Source organism: Aulonocara sp. 'chitande type north' Nkhata Bay, linkage group LG9 (assembly GCF_057382095.1).
Source record: "Aulonocara sp. 'chitande type north' Nkhata Bay isolate Kocher_YH1m ecotype deep benthic linkage group LG9, A_spYH_male_GT1.1, whole genome shotgun sequence".
Lineage (NCBI taxonomy): Eukaryota > Metazoa > Chordata > Actinopteri > Cichliformes > Cichlidae > Aulonocara > Aulonocara sp. 'chitande type north' Nkhata Bay.
The window spans coordinates 19,251,803-19,271,406 of record NC_141352.1 but is presented as its reverse complement, the minus strand read 5'-3'; positions in this window follow the sequence as shown (position 1 = coordinate 19,271,406).

Below are 19,604 nucleotides of genomic sequence, written 5' to 3'. Positions count from 1 at the left end.
CTCTGGCTGCGACGGTGTGTCCTTCCGGGGTCAGAGGGCGCCCTGTGTGTTGTTGCTGTGCTGTTGCCGCGCTGAGCAGTTAGCTAGCGGCTGTGTTCTTCTGCAGATGTTAATAAACGGCTGTGCTCCCTGGCTAGCTCACGGGAAGCAAGACCAAACGATACCTCCGTCTCCTCCTTGTCTGAGCTCGCCACATTGGTGTCAGAAGTGGGATAGCTCACCCTCGCTGTAATGGAGAGAGACATTCAGAGGCTGGAGCAAGCTGTCAAGGAGAACATTCCCCGCTTGGGAAACTCGCGATTGAAGAGAAAGGATGTGAGCGGCCATGTAAGTCCCCCGACGGGTCCCGATGGCGTGAGCGCACCGCGGTGGCGGCCCGTCGCGACAGATGCTAGGGCAATGCTTTATGGGCTACCGCTGTCGACCCACACGCCGAGCCCCCAACCGCGAGCAGTTATGCCTACCACGCCAGTTAAGGTACCGAAATACAACAGGCTAACCCCGCTAGAGCCCTACCTCTCACAAGTGTGGCTGGCCGCCAGACATAGTGGCTGGAGCGAAGAGGAGACTGCTACACACCTAGCGCTAGCATTAGAGGGAGATGCACTGCAGATACTCCTTGACCTAGCCCCGGCAGAGCAGCATGAGCTCTAGGCCCTCACCGCGGCACTCAAGAGGCGATTCGGGCAGCGGCACTCCACTGATCAGAGCAGAGAGCAGCTGACCAACCGGAGCCATCGACCGGGGGAGAGCCTGGGCACCTTTGCAGCAGACGTGTTGCTGTATGCTCGTCGTGGCTACTCGGAGTTTCCAGCAGCAGCCCGTGAGGAGCTTAGCCTTCATGCTTTTCTGCAAGGACTTTTCCCAGAGCGACTACACAAACACGTCCACCTGGCCATGCCTCAGACCCTCCGTGAGGCGCTCCTTGAGGCTGAAAGGGCCAAGCCGGTGCTCACCTCGCGACCTAACCAGCAGGTGCCCCCCCAAACTACCCCCAAATCAGAGCCGCAGACTGCGACGGGGAGGGGGAGGTCGCCGAGATGTCCCAGCTGCAACCCTCGGTGCCCCGGAGGCATCCTCGTCGACCGACCGACCGCTGCTACCGGTGCGATGAGCCTGGCCACGTGGCACGTGACTGCCCAGCACCAGTCCCGAAGACCAGAACTACGCAGCCTCGAGGAGGGAGCAGTGTAGCGAGGGGACCACCGCTCCAGCTTCCTGCCCCCCTCCAAGGACGATGCACAGTGGTGGGCCAAGTTGGGTACCTCAAGGGACTCTACCTGAGCTGCTGTGTTGAGGACCAGCCATGCCAGGCCCTGGTGGACACGGGGTCTACCATTTCCCTGATACGACCTGGCGTGCTCCCTGAAACATCCGGGCCACTGGTGAAGGGTTGGTTGCTCACAGACACCCAGCTGATGCTGGTGCACGACTTCTGGCTTGCCGACATTCAAGACCAGTGCATCATTGGCCTGGATCTGCTGAGCCGCTGGGGGGCCTGCGTCGACACCGCAAGCTGGCTATCACTCTTGGCGCAGAGACTTTTGCCCTCCAGCGCGGCCAAAAGCAGGGAGCGGGGACCAGACGAGACAGGCGTCGGGCAGCTGCCGCTCAGCAGATTTCGGATGCCGGTGGCTCCGGGTAATCTCCACTCGCCTCAGCCTCAGCCTCTCAGCCCGACAAACCTCCCTCAACCGAGACCATCGAGGCTGTTGATGACCTTTGGTAGCGCAGCAGCGTAGGCCTCAACGTCGACCAGCGCCAGCGGTTGAGGTGCCTCCTGGACGAGAATGTGGACATCTTTGCCGCCAGTGACAAAGACAGTAGGCAGACGGGTCTGGTCCAACACACCATCGACACTGGCTCTGCTCAGCCCATCCGTCTGCGCCCACACCGGCTGCCCCTCTCAAAACGGCAGGTAGCGGAAGAGAAGATCCGCGAGATGGGTGCGGCTGGGGTGATCGAGCCGTCCAATAGCCCATGGGCGGCACCCGTGGTTCTGGTGGGGAAGAAGGATGGCAGCCCGAGGTTCTGCGTGGACTTTCGCTGTCTCAATGCAGTCACCAAGAAGGACTCATACCCGCTTCCGCGGATCGACAAGGCCCTAGATTACGTTAACGGCTCCAGCTGGTTCAGCTCCTTCGACCTATGCAGCGGTTACTGGCAGGTGGAGCTAGCCCCCGAAGCAAGGCCTAAGACTGCATTCACCATTGGACAGGGGCTGTGGCAGTTCAGGGTCATGCCATTTGGGCTCTGCAATGCGCCAGCGACGTTTGAGAGGCTGATGGAGAGGGTGCTCGTGGATATCCCTCGTAGCCACTGCGTTGTGTACCTGGATGACCTGTTGGTGCACGGTGGCGACTTCGACAGTGCACTGTCTCACCTGAGCGAGGTCTTGAGTGCCATCCGGCGAGCTGGGCTGCGGCTCAACCCCGCGAAATGCCGGCTGTTGGCGAGAGAGACCATGTTCTTGGGCCATGTGATCAGCGCTCGAGGTGTCGCCACTGATCCCGCAAAAGTGGCTGTGGTCCGGGACTGGCCGACTCCCTCGAATGTCCAAGAACTGCAGAGCTTCCTGGGCCTAGCCTCCTACTACCGTCGGTTCATCAAAGGGTTCGCGACGATGGCCAGCCCCCTCCACCGCCTGACTGACAAGGGACAGCTGTTTGGCTGGGGGGATGCCTGTGCTGCGGCTTTTGCACAGCTGAAGGAGGCCCTCACCAGAGCCCCAGTCCTGGCCTACCCCGACATCCGGCAACCTTTCATTGTGGACACTGATGCTAGCAATGTAGGGGTCGGGGCAGTCCTTTCCCAGCAGGACGAGGCTGGAGAATGGGTGGTGGCGTACTTCAGTTGTGCCTTGGGGCGAGATGAGCGGAACTACTGTGTGACCCGGCGGGAGCTGCTGGCCGTAGTGCTAGCGGTGCGGCACTTCCAGCAATATCTGCACGGCTGCCGGTTCCTCCAGCGCACTGACCATGCATCTCTGACTTGGCTCCTGAACTTCAAACACCCAGAAGGGCAGGTGGCTGGAGGTCCTTCAGGGCTATGACTTCGAGATCCAGCATCGGGCAGGTCGACAGCACGGCAACGCTGATGCCCTCTCCAGGCTGCCCTGCGTAGCCGTCGAGTGCCGCTACTGCCTGCGACCGGAGGAGCGGGCCCAGGAGGTGCTGGGGGTGGCTACTGCTCAGGCCACAGCCGGCGGAGGGGGGTGGCTCCCATTGATGCAGCAGCTGAAGCGGGAGCAGGAGGCCGACGCGACGTTGGTTCAGGTGGGGGCCTGGCTGGAGGCGGCGCAACGCCCCGCCTGGACGGGGGTGTCAGGACAGGAGCCCGAGGTGAAGACCTACTACTCCCAGCACAACAATCTGGAGACCCACGTCGGCCTCCTGTACCGGAGATGGCGGGCCCCCAGTCAGGGCAGAGATCTCCTGCAGCTGTTGGTGCCTCAGTCGCTGCGGTCGCAGGTGCTTGAGCTGGTCCATGGCTCGGTGGGGGCAGGGGATGATCGTGGAACCCCATGTTCTGACCCGAGTGACTTTCCCCCCGCCGGTCTAGACCGGCCGGTGCGCCAAAAGAAGGCACCTGGACATTTGCCGGACTTTGTGTGGGGTAATGGGGTCGTCGGGGACGACTGACCCCTTAGGTGGGGGCTATGTAGCGGGTCAGGGCTGTTCGGGGTTCTGTTTGTGATGTTTTGTTTATGTTACCATAGTGACGAGTGACGCCCTCTGGCTGCGACGGTGTGTCCTTCCGGGGTCAGAGGGCGCCCTGTGTGTTGTTGTTGCTATGCTGTTGCCGCGCTGAGCAGTTAGCTAGCGGCAGTGTTCTTCTGCAGATGTTAATAAACGGCTGTGCTCCCTGGCTAGCTCACGGGAAGCAAGACCAAACGATACCTCCGTCTCCTCCTTGTCTGAGCTCGCTACAATATTTTTGTTCTCTTTCAGTCACACAAAACAAATGGATTTCCCCAGAATTTCTTTCTAGTTATTTAAAAGTATACTAAGATAATATGACAATGCAGGATCAAAATAAATTCATTTTTTTGTTTGTATTACTTATTTATCTTATTTCTAACTTATTTCTTACTCAAATCTTCTAATTTTATGATTCTTTTTCTTAACTCTTATCATGTCTCCCTATGTTTTTATTTCGTTTAATTATCTTAATTGTACAGCACCTTGGTCAATGGTTGTTGTTTTAAATGTGCTATATAAATAAATTTGAGTTTGACATCGACTTTATTGTCACACAGGTTCTGAATTACACATTTGTACTGTGATGCAGATACAAGACAGCCCCTGTCTTAAATCTTTGAAATAATTAAAATTATTGGCCAGTAAATAAAAATATTTGCTGAGACTTATTTAACGAGCTAATAGCAAGCATAGGCCGATAATGCTGACTGGCTGAGATATCAGTCAGGCTCTACTGTAAAGCTTATATTAATTTCACAAATCCATTATAGTAGATAAAACTAGACACACTGTAAAATGACAGTACAATGCTGCCAATACTTGGCTGTTACTTGCAAGGAAATTATCTTTCTTTGTAAGGAGGAACTGTTTTTGAAGTGAAGCAGTGTTTTGGTTTGAGGATATGTCCCCATGTTGTCATGGAAACCCTCAGATAGGGCAGCTGGCAGGATGGTAGTAAGACAGCAAGGATGGCACTCTGTTTGTTCTGCAGATGCAGCCCTCTGTTCCCGGGAAGTCCCAAGGTGGTGAAGACTAAGTGGCGTATCCCGAGGGGTTATCACATTTCAGAGGAAAAACAAGCAGACGAGTCTCAGGCAAACAGAATCCCTCATTGAAAAACCTTTCATTTGCAAAGGCTCTATAGCTGGTGGCCTGTTTTTCCAGGAAAAAAGTATTTTCGGAAATGTGATTCTGGTTTTTAGCTTCTGGTATTTAGGGGGGAAAGATGAAAGCCTACCTGTTTTTGCATTCTGTGAACCATGAAAACAATCAACACAAAGGCAAATGAGGTGCTGCAATCTTTACAGTAAATATCCAAAAGCTGAAAGACTGCCCACTGCAACTTTGTGTTCAGATCTATTTTGCCATGTTTTTGTGGTGGGGCATGTGAGTCATTAAGTTCCAGCCACATCAACAAGCAATAACTAATGCTGTGCTGTGGAAAATAAAAGGCCACTGTTGCTGGCATTGATATAAAAGGCAACACTTCCTATAAATAGGTTCACCCCAGGCCATTGGGATGACATAAGTACCTCAGTCTACCACAGTGGTGCAGCTTGTTTCCTTTTTTAACTTCTCTCTATTTATCCATTACCACATATGGGGGAAAGCACGTTCTGCTGTGTGCCAATTTCATCCTAATACAAGCAGCTTAGATCCCAATATCATAACTCAAGGTTACAATGTTGGTATCACAGTAAAATCAAAGTTTAGAAGGTAAAGAAAATTATACAATTTAGGGACTGAATCACTCTCTAAGCTGAAGCACCTGTTTGCATCACTTTTTTCCTGTTTTAATCAGAGTTCTCTGGGTCTCGTCATTGCTATGACTAAAGTTTTCATCATCACAGAAGCACCAGGGACTCTGTAATGTGTGCATGATTCTTTTTTCTAATTAGGTAGCTAATGGTGAAGGTTTCTGACAGCCTTCATTCGTAATGGCACACATTTCCTGTAGAGTATGACTCATACCAGAGGGAGAGGGAGAGAGAACAGCACCTCAAAATCCATCTTCCATTGTGAAGGTGATCTCATCCCGAGTCATAATATTAGTGCTCTGACATGTTGGAGCTCATCCACAAGTCATAAATCCTACGCTTTCACTCACCACTGAGTTCAGCAAGATTCAAGATCAACAAGTCTGAATTCCACCACTTGAGAATTTGACTGCTTTCACGAAGTGAAACTCATGTGTGTGATATTATTTTATGATATTATGATATTTGTGATATTATTATTTTATTAATTATTTTACTTTTATCTCTGTAAAATGTTACATAACTTTTAAATTATTATTTCTTTTTGTAAAAGAAAATATATATATATAAATCTTAAATACTGTGGAGAGGGAAACATTTTCTTTGGCCCTCATTTAGATTGCTGGGATCTAGTAAAAAGTCAGGTTGTTCTACTGCAAGAACTGCGAACGCATGCAGCTCACCAAGGAAAGCATTCTCGGTGCTGAGGTCCTTATCTCCTTCAGACTTTTCAGTAACTCACAGAGAAAAAAACGCACTATAGTGCTCATCTTACATGCGGTGTTGAAAGTGTACATTTCACCCTGACTTTCAAGACGAGTTGAGATTTTGCTCACACATCAAAACCGTCAAAGTGGAAAATAATCCCACAGTTCCTCTGTCGAGTCTGCATTGATGTCACGGTTGCCACGGCAACCATACAACCAAGACATCATGACTCTTTGCCGCCCTTAACGATCTATAAGCCGATTTTGCCCCCCTTTCCCCTCCATTTCTGTTTTAAAGTACAGCATGAAAACAGATGAACGCTTATGATTTCTTTAAAACAGACAGCTATAGTGCAGCTAGTAAATTCACTTCTGAATTTCTGGCAAATATCCAACGACAATCCACCTCTGAGAAGGCAAATGATTAATACTCTGATATAAATCTGCAGATGGCAACTGCCGAAACTCAAGAAGTGCGGTAATCTCAGGAAGGTATCGCCTCCGGGGAGTCAGCTACAAAGCCAAGGGTAACACTTTATTTCAGTTAGGTCATGAGCAGTGCAGGCTTTACTCCAAAGGGTCTCACTCATTTAAAGTATAGTAAGAGGATCTTGTACAATAGTCCCATTTTTTTCTCACTTTTGCTATTAATGTCCTGAATCAGTTACAGAACTCCCAGAAGAGATCAGGAAAGCTAACATTTTGCCATGTTTTAGGTTCTTTTATTTAAACCCATTACTTTAGACTTGCTTTTTATTAATTCAGCAGTTTCTTCTTAATATTTCACATTAAATAATAGATTTAATGAACAGTTTTGTAACTTATTTTGGAAAGCATTGTTATATAAATTATTATCAAGTCCGGTCAGCTCTCTCCATGCCTATCACTCAGCCTGAAGAGGTTACAACCTCTTACCTCTAAGTGCCCTGAGGCAGCAGCAGCCTGGAAAGCAAATACGTGTCAATAATCACAGCTACAATGAAAGCATGTTTACTCTGCGAGACAGATGTGACAGCGATCAGCAAAAAATGCTGAGTGTTCGAAATCTACAGCAACGGCAGCAGTGCTGGGATTAAAAAGTCTGCACACATTGTTTTGTGAGCCAGAGACTGTTGATGCTCTAATTCAGACTTTCTCATTAAATATTCATAGTTTCGTGCCAGTCCAACAATTTATGTCTGACAACCAGAAATTAGATTATCAGTGTGATATGTCTGGAATCTGTCAGAGACAGATCAGTGGCATGTACTTGGTGTACAACATATAAATAGGAAGGATGCCTTGAATAAACCCTTTGTTAAAGCATTTTCCTAATGAGCTAACCACTATCTTCTGCTGATAATAATCTGTATAAGTCAGAGACTTTTGCTGGGTTCCCTGGAGGGAGTGAAATAGTGATGGTGATGACTGTTATGCGATAATCTGTCTCGATCTCTTCCCTCGACAAAGATAATCTGTCTAGTTCACTGTGTACTGTGCCTGTTTGCCCGGGAGCCTCAGTCTTCAGTTCATGGTGGCACACTAAAGCAAAGCTGCAGGAAAGTAGATAAAGGACAGGGAGGCATCACTGCTTGTGCCTGTGCCAAGGGCGATCTGCCGACTGGGAAGCACGCCCAGAATATGTGTACAGATAGATAACTATCTGAGGGATCTTTCCCCTGCAAAGTAAGCAGGATATGAATGTGACAGCATAGTGTCTCTACAGGTGACAGGAGGCGATGCAGCCGCTTTTCTTGGAGCCGAGGATTAATTCGGTCTGGACGTGCTATTGATGCTGCATGTGAAGGTACAAGCTCGGCCGGGATGCCAAGTCGTGGCGTGGCAGGTTGCCAGAGTGCTTCTCGGGGTAGCATGTGGCTTCTGTAGCTGTGAAATACGTTTTCAAAATTCACTGCCCATGATGTTAGAAATGTGAAGTGGCTGCTATAGCAACAATTTCAGACAAGTTAAAGTAGCAGGAGTGTGCGGGTCATGAGGAGCTCCAGTCCTGAATAAAAAAAGTATGTGGGGGAACTTCTACGTAGCCAATTTTGATTGCTGCGATAGTGTATAACTTCAAGGCGAATCAAAATATAGAGATGGGTATGAGCTTAGATCTATGATGTCACAGAAGAACTCAAAAACGCTGCCTGCCATGAGTGTAAATTCAAAAACGTACTGAACTGAAAAAGGCTTGGCTTTTGCAATTTCCTTAATGCATTAGGTTGCATAATATAAAAGATAAACTAGTGAACCATCATATGAGTGACTTCATAAAAGTAAAATAAGAGATAAATCAATAATTAAGCATTTTACTACTGTTCAGAATCTTTTAAAATCCCTTTTTTACTATGAGTACTACATACAGCAGCTTTGTGTTATGTCCCGAGCATGGCTGGCTTCCAGTGTTTATCTGAGGCTGTGCCGCTTACACCAGTGAGGCAGCATGGGAGTCTGGCACCGGCACAATGCTGTGAGCTCAAACTGTGACTGTGACGTCATGTGGGTGGCCATTCCTTTGCACTCAGCACTTTTTGCCCCTGCTCCTCTTCAACCTCTCTGTTGTCCTACAGCTGCACATCGCACACTGACCTCTGGCCATCCTCTGTGAGGCACAGGGGGAAGGGGTTGAAGGCACAGGTTGGAAGAGATGGGTGTGAAAAGCTAAATCTTTTGGCTGGAAGGTCAGACAACTTCTGCAGACAGCAGACTGGCTGTTCAGTGAGCGACGAGACTAAGTGATAAATGACTGGTGCTCGTCTGGATGTCTGTGCTGTAGTCTCGCAGTGCCATCCCAGATAGAGCGACAGACAAAGGAGAGGGAAAAGGGTGAAAGCAGCGGAAGCGACACAGAGCGCCTGTCTCACATGTTCCCTCATGTGAGAGTGCACCAACCAAGAACGGGAGCTGCTTTATGTAAGTGTCTCCCAGCATCCTGTGGGACCGATGGACAGCCTCACATGTTTGTGTTGCGGTAATCCCACATGGGCAGACGGGAAGGGCTCAGCTGGACCGTGCCACACAGAGCGCCCTATCACAAACCACTTATCATTTATCTCTCCCCAAGTATGAGTATTTGGTGGTTTGCTTGTCTGTCCAACCAGTCTGTCTTCTGGTTTTCTATCATCTTCTGCAAGTTCCTTTTGCTCTTTTTTTTTTTTTGGTTTTTTACGTGTACAGCTACTTTGTGGTCCTCTCCTGGCTGTGAGGGCTCGCAGCTGGGAGAAGGAGGAATAAGCTGAGAAAAAAGGGGAGGGAGGGTTGGTAGTGGTGAGAAGAGGATCAAAGGTGCTGGTGCTGACTCTTCTTCCATTCAGACACAGCAGTGATCAGAACCATGGTGAGATATATATATATATATATATATATATATATATATATATATATATATATATATATATATATATATATATTAAGAGACACATCCTTACAGTCAGCCCCCCCACACACACACCCCTCACCGGTCTCCTTTCGCTCAGGGCAGCTGGCAAAACACAAAGGAGAGAAGTGTGCAACTGGTGCGATAAAGCTGGGAACATCTTGCTATTCAAGTGTCAGCATAATAAACTGGAGGCACAATTAAGGGGGGAAAAAATCCCCAAACCACAAGAACAAGTGCTCAGTGCTGCGGCAGCGTTCACCGCCTCAGTCCATCTGCGAGTTGTCTTTAGGACACATGAAAAAAAAGGACAACAGAGCTGTTCTGTTCACCCCCCGTCTTGAGAATGCAAATGATCAGGCAGTGACGACAAAGCATGTGTGTTTTAACCTCAGATGATAGTGTTAGGGAGGTCTAATGCATCAGCGTGTGCACACATTACTCCCTTTGTCTAAAACAAATTCCCAAAAGCTCACATTCCTCAGCAGCTACTGCACACAGTGGGATATTCATATAAAGTCAATCGTTTAAAGGTGTTTTAAAACTTTATGGCTTGCACAAAAAGAAGGAAAAAAAATATAGAACAAAGGTCCTTGTTAAAACCTGAATTAAAACAGGTTTGCTGAAATCTTCAAAAACACCAAACTCCTGTAGAATTAAGAGCCTTAAGCATCAAAAAAACAAAAAGTTTGGAGGTTTTTCCCCGAAGCTTTTTTTTTTTTTTTAAAGACTCGGAGAGATTCCTCGCTCTTAAACCTCCTCTCTGTTCTCACAATCCCCCCAAGGAGGCTGGTGCAAAGTCTGCCGCTGTCTGGCTGTTCCCATGGCAACCACCAGGTGAGCAGACAGGCTTGGAAAGCACGGCAAGGAACATGTGACTCCCTCCACATGCTCAGGCAGCACACGCTCTCAGATAACAGGAGGCTCACTCCCTCCCATTTCTTTTTCTTTCTTTCTTTTTTTTCAAACTTGCAAGTACACAGTGTAGTCACAAAAAGGCGATGTTTGGTGAGTCTTGAAAGTCGACAAGCAGACGACCAGTCTGCCAGTCCATCTGTTTGCCACCCTGTCTATCTCCCTGCGTGACACACACACACACAGACACACGCATGCACATAAATAGCAACACATCGTTTTGTGGAGTTCAGAAGAAGAAGACGCTGCCCTTGAGAGAGGGGGGAAACTGAGATGTGTCTTAACTTCTGAACATCAAGTTCAGTTCTCCTGCAGCGACAAAGGGCAAGAGAGATGATAAAGCAGCAGGAGGAGGTGAGAATAAAAAAGCTACACAAATGTCTGGAGAAGAGAAGGAAGATTACCTCTGATGACAAATAAAAAAAAATAGACTTTGAGAAAACAAACCTGTGTGTGACCAGATGTATATTCGTTTACAGTATGTTGCACCAGTTTCAAACAACGCTAGTCTCAGGCATGGTAGTAGGTCAGTGAGACTGTGGGGTGATTTAAGGTAAACCTTGGTGCTGATGTATAAAGGCATAGTGCTGACTATTTTTTTACTGTCAGAGCATCTGTCATCACAGACATAAAAAATGCTTATTTATGCTAATTAGCGCTAGACATAAAGTACAGTGAGCTGATGAAAAAAAATAACACGTTGCTAAAAGACAAAGCTGATGTGGAAGCAGTGGGTCTTCAGGCTAGCACTAAAAGTAATATATTTTCCATAAACTCCCACCTTTATTAATGAGAAAAATCATGGACAAATAATTTCTAACTTAACAACAAATAGGGACAGTTTTTTTATTTTTAAATAAATCACCCATTGAGACTTGACGATTGCTACTAATAAAGACAAAGCTGCTTTGAATGCCAGTTGGCTGCTATTTCAGCTTATTCAGCATTCAGCCGTATAAAACATGCTAATTTGTTTTGCTGAATATTTTCCAGCGGCTAGCCTCACACCAAGAAGGTCCATGGTTTGAACCCACTGACCAGCTGGGGCCTCTGTGTGTGGAGTTTTTCTCTGTGAGTAATCCAGCTTCCTCCCACAGTCCAAAGACATGTATGTTAACTTAACTGACTTTAAATTGACTGTTGGAGTGTTTCCAGCTCTGCCTTATGATAACTGGAATAACTGGACTGGATAAGTGGGGGAAAAAATTATGCTATTAAATATAATAGTGAATTATCAAGCTAGCTAGCCTGTGCTAATATTCCTAATAATTTGCAGCATTAGCCTCTTCTCAACATATGGACATGTTTGGCTATAAAAAAAAAAAGAAAGAAAAAGAAACATGGTGAGGGTCACATCTGGAGGCTTCAAACATGATGGATGACCTGAATGGGGCCACTTCCATCTTTTATATACAGTATATGAGTTTTAAAGTTTTTATATGCAGAGAGTAAGAAAACTATTAGATACAGAGCATATTGACATATCTGCAAAATAGTGTTTAAAGCGTGTCACTGAGAACCTTAAACACCAACCCCCGGTGGCAGTCGATGTCAGTGCAGTCGCCAGTCATATGGTTTCATCCTCTGAAACAATACATTTCTGTACGTTATCAATCAATCTGTACATTTTTGGAGATTTGAGTTAAGCCCACAGTGCACTGAATCCTCAGCCGCAGAGAGAGTCTGGAAAAATCTGAGGTAAAGACAGACTTGAAAGCGCTTGCAGAAAGACAGAAATTACCCATCATTAGACAGAGTGCAATTAGAGAGTCAGTGTCTCACAATCACATATATGCATCATAAAGATTCCCATGTTTCATGATGACTAACATTTCAGAGTACCTCAGCTGCAAGAAAAAAAGATGTTCTGTGAGTTCTCCTCTGTTGTCTCCTGTTCTAGGGAGATAAGAGGAGAAAATCTCCTCACTCTGTGCTTGGGTATGACGCTCAAACTATCCCGAGGCAGCTGCAGGGAGCCTTGGTACAATAGAGTGCAGGTACTGTCTAGCAGCCACACGATTAGCATGGTGATGTTTTGAAATGAAAAGATTCCCAATTAGAAAAAATAAAATAGTTTTATTGGGACAGAGCTGCAGGCTCATCATAAGAACCTCTTATTAAAATGTCACAGGTGATGAAAGAGGCTAGATCAGCCTTGCGCAGGTCTCCACAGTAGATCTGAGAAGAGAAGGAGATACTGTACCTCTCCTCAGTCCCTGTGTATTAGCGCTTTCTTTCTCAGATTTGCATAATCAGGGAGGTGACAGAGGACAACATGCACCCAAGTTGCTTTTCATTATTCATCTATCTCGCCTCTCCACTTGTGTCCCAATTCTCAGGATGACACAGGATGCCTGAAGCAGATCTGTCCACCAAGCTGACCTGCCTCAGATTACACTCTCATGCTGCTGGTGTGTGTGATTCATCTTTAATAATGCGTAACATCGAAATGTGAGCCAAATAGCATGAGCTGGAACACACACAGTCCTCATCATTAACACGTGCATCCTGTACATTGTGTAAATCCTCACCAAGGTTGTATGAATGTCTGCACAACTTCACGGCAACGGCACAGAAGCAAGTAAAAGTACACACCTGTGAATGCGCGTGCATTTTCACTTTTTTTGTTTTTCTTTACAGTCAAATGTGTCACTTTCATTTGTACACTCCACAACAGCTTTCCCCACCCATAACTGCCACCACCGTTCTATAACAAAAAAAACCCCCCACCATGGCCAAGTTGTGCTCCCGGCCCCCAGGCTTTGCAGCTCCTTTCTGCTGAGGCGATTTCTGTGGAACACGACTCCAGAATAGGCTGGATCGTGTTGCTGTGGATTTTGCCTGTCCGCCTGCAGGGTCTATAAATAGTGCCTGTCAGATATTTTCACTTCTGTGCTGAGCACACTCAGTGGCAGAGCAGTGTATTAATATCCACGGTGACCAGAGTCGTGCCTCAGGAGAGAGAGAGTATGGTGCGGAGGTGTGTGGAGAGAGGGAGAGAAAAAGAGAGCGGCAGTCGAGGGACATACAGCCAGAGCTCAGCAAGACTACACACAACCAACAGTCTGTCATCTTTTCTCCAACTTCCCTCTGCTGACTGAAGCAACAACAATGACGTCTTTATGTCTGACTCTCTGACATCTTTGTGCATGATTTCAACCAAAGGAAGACGTGTCCCGGGTCACATTACCTTTTCAGCATGATTATTTTATGCTTTAACTCTCAAAACATAAACAATATGCAAACTGATTGCATAAAGGAGATTGCATAAAAGATTGCATAAAATACTAGTAGTTTTGCATAGTAGTGACCATGGAGTCGATCCTATGCAATCTAATGCAAAAAATATACAAAAAACACAAACACACAAGAAGTCATGAATTAAGGCTGGATTTTGCAGTGCTTTAATTACACTGCAGCCCGCTAATATCCCAGGAGCATATTAATAATCAGCCTTGGAGGCTGACTATTAATATGAAATAAAAGATTGTGAGATAAACCCTCAGATTGCGTGATTTAAATATGAGAAATAAATCAGGAGAAAAAGGTGAGTATAAGGATGAGGCAAGTATTAAAAAAGCTGCCCTGAGTGTAAATGTTAAACTTTGATATAAACTGGGTGTGTTAATGTGTAAAGAGGAGTTTTATCTCAGTACACACAGATGTGCAAATAAAGTCCATTTTCTGTCTGAATGTCCATTCAAGCTGCAGTAATTAATCATATCTGTACTGGTCATGTGCTCCCAAGCCCTCAAAACACTCTCGCACACAAACACATGCACAGATCTGGTGATTGCCTTGTGTAACAGGGGAGGATTCTGCATGTGCAGTTTCAAAGCGTCACATGTCCGAGTGGACAACCTGAGGTCAGATGCAGTATTAATCACAATAGAAAAGGCAACCCAGTTGCCAATCTGTGGACACGTTTTGGATTATATATGCAGCATTTTGCATTTTGTTGAATTTACATTTTGTTTCCTCTATTATTCTCCTGTGCAAAAAAATAAGACCTCTTAAGCTTTGCTACACATTATTGTTCTTTCAGTCATTAAAACATGCACATAAAATGAGAGCATACACTGCAATAGTTGGGTGACATTCAATATGATTGCATCATGTTTACAGTATCTTGTATACAGCATCTTGCCCTTCATGAGCAAGGACTGTGCAGAGAGCCTGTGGGACAGTGCCTCCAGTGGAGAGGGTTGGTATGACCAAAACAGATCCTGAAGGAAGTGCTGCAGCAAATCCAACCACAACAAAACAGCATGAATAGCATTGTGTAGAATGGGTTTTAGATCAAAGCTTTTGAGCATTGTAATATTTGTTTGTTTTTTTTAACCGAGACCGTTAACTGTTTACTAAAGACCTCGATTCCACTTGTTGTTATACGTGAGAGGTCCTATAATTTCATAGGCTCGTGATACGAGTGCAAATAGGACAAAGAAGCAACATATGTGAGACAGAAGGATTCTGCATGTGCAGTTACACAATCCTTCAAAAGATCTCTGCAGCAAAGGCCGTGACATCATGACCAACAGTCCTCATTATGTCACCATTCTCCAAATCCATGTAACTCAAGGTTTCTGTTAAAATTATCACAGTTTTCCCAAAAATAAATCAAAGATTGATGACATAAACGGAGACATAAACAGGAGATATTATTTGTCAAATTCTAAAAAATAAAAAAAAGAAGAGTTTTCAAATGCTTCATAAACAAAGACAAAACTGGTGCAGATGACTTTATAACTGTATATAAGAATGAAATTACATATCTGGTCATGACCAGTGACTGTATATAAAGTGTAAAAGAACTGCTAAAAGGACGAGTGTCACGTGTCATCACAAAACCTCCCTGCATATGCAGATAATATGATCCTCTCCAGCTATAAAAGATCAATAATGCAGCTTCTCTGAGATATCTGCCTATTTAATGGTATTGCAGTACAAAGTGTCACAGGCAGAGATAAGAGATTACAGCAGGCCTCTGTTTGTGTTTGTTCAGTCTACGCAGGACATTCCAGGAGCTGCGCCGTGTGACGTCTCTCGTGCAGGATCGTATTTCAAAAGGCAAGGCTCCACTGGGCCCACAGTCAAACCACAGAAGTCTTTCCCGGTGCAGCTGATTGCTTAACTAACAATAACTAACTTCGGGACTGGCTTATTAGATAAAAGCGAGCGTACACACAGGAGCAATTCATTTCTCAGAAACTAGAAGGGAACCAAACAGATGCATCTTGATTTTCCTTCCTAGTATTGAAATTTTGTGCTGTAGTATTAAGCACTTATGTGTCTTCTTTTTTCCAGCTTCCTAATATACTCTATTGTCCTAATATATTTCATTTCCCTCATACTCGTGTCTCCTGTCTTCCTCCTCCTCTTTCCCATCCTCTTTCACAGGGCCCAGCCTCGACTGGCGCCACCGGAGGGTCGTCTGGGGTTCCGCAGAAGAGGGGAATGCGCAGAAACAACAATTGCACATTTTTACAGAATGAAACCATGAATGAACCACACACAAAAATACTCTGGCCAGCAAAAGCCCAGCAGCACTGACCAATAAAAACTCATTAAACACTTTTAGGATTCATTGTTCTTCATATGCAACCAATTATCCAAATGCATACAAAGGCCCGTTTTAACTCCCTGTGATAATTATCTCCTGGCAACCCTTTATTCCCACTGGTGACAGGGCCCGCCAGTGGTTTGGTTGCCATATCCTTGGAGAGTTGCATAGAGTGCCCCGATGCAGTGCTGCCTTGTGCTGACGGAGGAGGAGCAAAGGTGACGCTGCAAGTACAAACTGTGCACACAGACAGGAAACCTGATATTCCAGCTCCCCACATGAACTGAATCTAGGGAGAGGCAGAAAAAGTGTGTGTGTGTGTGTGTGTGTGTGTTATCAACAGCAGCGAACATGAAGTCCTGCAGGACTCCATGCTCCCAGTAAAAGTGTACACTGCATGCGTACATGTTTGCATGCGTGCTGTCCGTTTGTGTTTATGTGTTTGTGTGTGCATAAAGTACATCTGCACTAACTCAAGATGTAGAGCAGTGCAAACTGTGCAGTTTTTACCTGCTTCATCAGATATGAGCAGCAAAATACCACCAACGATATCACATTTATCACACGCTGTGAAAAGACATCATTCGTGATTAAAAAGTAGTACTTTGCTACCAATGCACCAAAGAGCAGGAAGTACTTTGACTTTCATTAACTGATAAATTGCTGCCACTTTCTCCGACTGCTGAACAAGAGCTATGTTTGTGGCCATGTACAGTTCAGTGCAGGGCCTCTGTGGGCTGCCCCTGACCCAGCATTGTTATGTGAAACCCTGGGCACCATGCTCCAGTGCTCAGCTATGCCGTCACCCCCTCCAGGCATGTAGCAAGCACAGCCCTTTGAGTAGCCAGCAAGCGCCTGCCCTCCTAAGCTCTGCAAAGCAGCTTAGAGCACCAGGCTCCTCCACAGTGGTCACACGTGTGAAACATACACTCTTGCTGACACACAAAACACACGCACGCGGGCTCGGCACTACCCATGTGCGCGGGCACACTGAAATAGGCGGGGTTTTGTTCAGGGACAGGGGGAAAAAAAGGTTATAGTCACTCCCACTCAGCTGTACTGACGCACGTTTTCTCTCAAGCACAACACGCTGGCTTACACACCTGCAGGAAAACATGCAGGACAGGGGCAGGGAACGCAAACACAATGTGCTGCTTCTTAGCACTGCTCATGTTCTCCTTTGGAAAGGGTGGGGAGGAGGGAGGGGGTTGAGTGCTCCTGCAAATCATAGCCATGTGTCGGTAGAAGCTGACAGCCTGTCCCTGAACTTTTTTTTTGTTTTGTTTTTTTGTCTTTTCAGCACTGGAAAGACTTTCCTAATGACACATAGATTCCCACTTAGGTCCTGAGGCACTGGAAACAAATCATCTGTGAAATACTCTGGTAACTCTCAGTTTTATTTTTGTTCTGTTTCCTTCACTGTTCTCCAAAACATGATGCTTGCCTGAATAAACTGCTACACATAGTTAGAATCCATTATGTACAAGAAAAAACACGTGTGGAGTTTCTCTGGCAACAGAAGAAAATCGTGTTTATCCTGTACTGTTTCTCCGCAGAAGCAGAAATATTATCAGTGACTGCATCGACTCCTACTACAAGCTCCTTGCAATTATGGCGGACAAAAGCTTTTTAAGCTCTTTATGTTTTGTTTTGTTTTTTAAATAGTTTTTCACTTTGCCTAATAAGAAGCACATAAATAACTAAGACTCAAACTGTAAAAATGTAATGTAAACTCAGCAGCCGCAGATCGGTATTGATGTTTCCACTTGCATTAAAATAAGATTTCTTTTAAGCCTCGGCTCCTCTCCAGCTCTCCCTTTGATTTGTGACTCAGCTGAAGAATAAATATATACACCTTTATCTTGCTTCTTTCATTCTTTCTCCTGCAGTCCCTCTCTCTTCCTCCCCCTCACTTTCTTTACTGAGAGAAGAATGAAGGAACTAGTCAGTGGCAGACAAACCGACAAAGATGCTCAAATGTGGAATCAAAACATCACAAAAGCAGTTGACATAATCTATAGAGGGAATTTCTTATTACTGACACAGACATTAATATTATAAAGTTCTTTTCATGATGCTTTGTCTTCTAATATGTTTCCAGCATCGTAATCATTACCAATATAAATTTCATTATATGCTGAGTGTATATATTCCACGAAACTCTGACAAATCAGTTCCGCTGTAGTGTTTTCAACACTCCGCCCATTCTTCAGCGTAAACCTGTCTGTGGCAACAACTTTGCAAACTGCAGTAGGCTAAGTTTCACTATCAATCAAGTCAAAAAATGAAAGACGAAACCGAATTGTCAGGTGCTGGTGTTGCTTATGAATATGTGATCAGTGTAAAAGGGGGGAAAAAAACAGTCATTTTTGATTTGTGCTTGTGTGACTTTTCTACCTGTGCTTTCACAGGCCCAAGAAAACGATCCAGAGTGCACAATTAGTCATGTACATGAATCGGCAGAACAAGGTCAGTTATATTTGTTTTATATTGTAAGGCAGAGACAAAATAATTCAGAGAAAAGCCCAACAATCAAAGGACCCCATAAGAGCAAGCACTTGAAGCCCCCAACTGCCTAAACCTATTGCAACATAACTTAGGGAGGGTCCAGGGTCACCTAATCTAGCTGTAATGATATGCTTTATCAAAAGGGAAAGTTTTAAGTCTATTCTTAAAAGTAGAGAGGGTGTCTGTTTCCCCGAATCCAAACTGGGAGCCAGTTCCACAGAAGAGGGGCCTAACAGCTGAAGACTCTGCCGCCCATTCTACTTTTAAATACTCTAGGAACCACAAGTAAGCTTGCAGTCTGATAGCAAAGTGCTTTATTGGGTTGATATGGTACTACAAGGTCTTTAAGATAAGATGGGGTCTGATTATTTAAGACCTTGTATGAGGGGTGAAGGATTTTACATGTGATTCTTATTTAACAGGGTGCCAATGAAGAGAAGCCAATATGGGAGAAATGTGCTCTCCCTTTCTAGTCCCTGACACTACTCTCTCTGCAGCATTTTGGATCAATGACTAATCTCATTTATTAAAGGTTGACAGCACTATACGTGAAACATTAGATTAGAAGTGTCATGTTAGTACGAAAATGAATCTTGCATTTCTTATTTTTTAGCCAAATCATCACACAGTGCATCCTCCACGTCTTTTACACATTTGGCAGCACGATCCGGAAACCATCATCTGCTCTCTCTTTCTCTGTCTGTTTTGGATGCACACACAGAACATTTGCTCTTACGTCAAAAACACATCATGAAGAACAGATGAACGCACAAGAATGCATATTGCGGCGGAGCAGATGTGTTTCAAAGATGCTGACAAATCTGTGCTGTATAGCTCGTTAGAAATGTTGGATTTCTGTCTCAAATGTCTGAATGTTAGGAAAGCCAGTAACACACTGAGCAAACTAAGTTATTGCATGAGATTAAAATGAAAGAAAAAAGAAATCAAAGTGATCTGAATGTGTTGCATTTACTACATTTAATCCAGAGACTTTTGATTGCATACTGCACAGAAGAAATGCACTCATATAGCCCGACGCAGTCACCTTTAGCCTAAAAGCCAGAACAAACAAGTTAAACACGAAAGCCACGGAAA